The 2,128-nt window shown below is 35.7% G+C and overlaps 1 protein-coding gene and 1 pseudogene across 2 annotated transcripts in view; both read right to left on the bottom strand.

Moving 5' to 3' along the window:
* Window positions 1-2,128, bottom strand: part of LOC102199549 (Ig heavy chain Mem5-like) — a 16,653-nt pseudogene that overhangs the window by 1,688 nt on the left and 12,837 nt on the right.
* The window catches only part of LOC102199069 (Ig heavy chain Mem5-like), a 22,778-nt gene that overhangs the window by 14,036 nt on the left and 6,614 nt on the right, over window positions 1-2,128 (bottom strand). The window lies entirely within an intron of this gene.

Here is a 2,128-nt window from a genome sequence, read left to right as displayed (position 1 = left end):
GTCTGGATGGTCAGAGAGCTGCTGATCTGGTAAGTCTGGTCTGGTCTCTGAACAGCAGTGCTGGTAGAGATCTCACTGCTCACTGGACTCCCAGCAGCCAACCAGCTCACATCTGCAAAAGGCACAGACTGACTGGACAGACAGACCAGAGAAGCTGTGTCGGACTGGAGCTCAGCACTGGATGGAGGGAAGACTGTCAGGACAGGAGGAGGGAGGCTGGAGCCTGAAAATACATGAAAGATGTTCAGGAAAAATCAAAGGAAATGAAATGAAATAATGAAAACAAAAAAATCAAGACATCAATAAGAGTCAATATGGAATAAACATAATATTTGTTATGAACTTAGAAGAAAATAATACTAATGTGATTTGGAAAAATATACAGACATAACAACCCAACATATCAATTGATTTTCTTTTTAAGTTTTCCTAAAATAAAACTAGTTACTCTTTAACTTTTCATGTAAGATGTCGTGAATTTAATTCTGGAGGTTTCTGCATAACATGTCAGTTACTCTGAGCAATTTTCTTTCATTAAAAAAACAACAACTGTACAGCCCGTTTCTAATCATTTAAAATTAATTTTTAACTTTAGTAACACTGTTAACTACTACTGAAGAAAAAGAAAACAATCTTATATATGTTTTTGAAATGCCAACCCCAATATTAAATAAAAACACTATGAGAATAATAAGAACAGACGATATCATATTTCACATAATGTTTAGTGAACAACATTTATATAAAAATATACAAATTTGGTTTGACACCTTTTCAATTTTTTTAATATAAAGAATTCATGTCTCCTGCACATACAACAACCTCAAACTATTTCATGTTGTATACAATCATAAAAATGATGCTGAACAAGAAACATATTGAACTAAGTAGTCATCAGCAGATTTTTGCAAAATCTCTCTTGTTTTATGATCAGTTAAAAAGTACTTACCTGTCACAATCAGCTTGGTGCCTTGTCCGAATACCACAGTGATTCAGTTTGTATACATGGCTGTACAAAAACCTCCTGACTGTCACTGATGAGGGGAGAGGAACTGAAACATCCTGTAGAGACCAACTTTCACTGTCAACATCTCATTCACTTCATCTGTTTGTATTTTATAACTGTGTCTCTCTTTGTGTAGTCATGTTTTCTCCTTCTTGTCACTTGTTTTGTGTAAGACTTAATTAAGTACTCATTACTGATCTGAATTAAACAGAGATTCACTGTCTCTTAATGAGATTTTGTTTAGTCTGGTTCACTATGACGGAGCATTTTTGGTAGAGTCTTCCCATGTCTGACAGGAACAGTCTCTGAATGATTGATAATATACTTGAAATCAGTGTTTGGTCAGGATTTAGATATTAATCTGTCTGAGCAGAATCCTGCTGAAAATGCACTTGACCTGTGAGAATGATGAAATCTCAGAAATGAGGAGAAGAACCAGGAACCTGCTTGTACCAGCCGACATAAAAGCTTTCAGCTTTTTTAATGTTGTATTTGAGCAGGTTAAAGGTTAAAAAAAAAGGATTTTAAAAAATGAGTAATCCAATGTTTAATAAGACATTATGTGGAGGTTGTACGTTACTCTGCATTTTCTTGATTGGACTATACTCAAGTGAATGAGTCTAGAAAAGCATATGTACTGCCAAGAGGTTTGTAACACATTGTGAACAACTGTGATAAGTACAGTGTCTTCTATTTCTGCGAACTTGATAGTTAAATGATAATTAATGTTTGATGAGGACGTAGAGTTGAATCTTTCTGAGGAGAATCTTGTTTCAAAGCTTGTGAGCTGTCAGAATGGAGAAATCTTAGAACATACAGATGATCTTCTCTAGGAACTTGTTTATACAGCTAATAGAATTCCTATCATCTCTCTCAATGTCGCAGTTGAGAACAGCTTGTTGAAAACTTTGTACTTAAGTACAGTAAGTATTTGTACTTGGTTACTTCCCACCTCTGGGGACAGAAACCTGTTCCAACGCCAAGTGAGCTGCCAGAATGAAAACTGAGGAACCCCTCCAGGAACTTGTTTAGACCATCTAACATAATTGAACCATATTGCAGCTGAGAACAACTTCTTGACCTGGAGAAACCTTGTGGACAGCAGGTATCTGGATAAACACT

This window comes from Pundamilia nyererei, unplaced genomic scaffold, assembly GCF_000239375.1.
Source record: "Pundamilia nyererei isolate P.nyererei 1_Seehausen unplaced genomic scaffold, PunNye1.0 scaffold00629, whole genome shotgun sequence".
In the NCBI taxonomy this organism is placed as follows: Eukaryota; Metazoa; Chordata; class Actinopteri; order Cichliformes; family Cichlidae; genus Pundamilia; species Pundamilia nyererei.
Note: the sequence above shows the minus strand (reverse complement) of the source record. Positions and strands in the feature narration are given on the sequence as shown.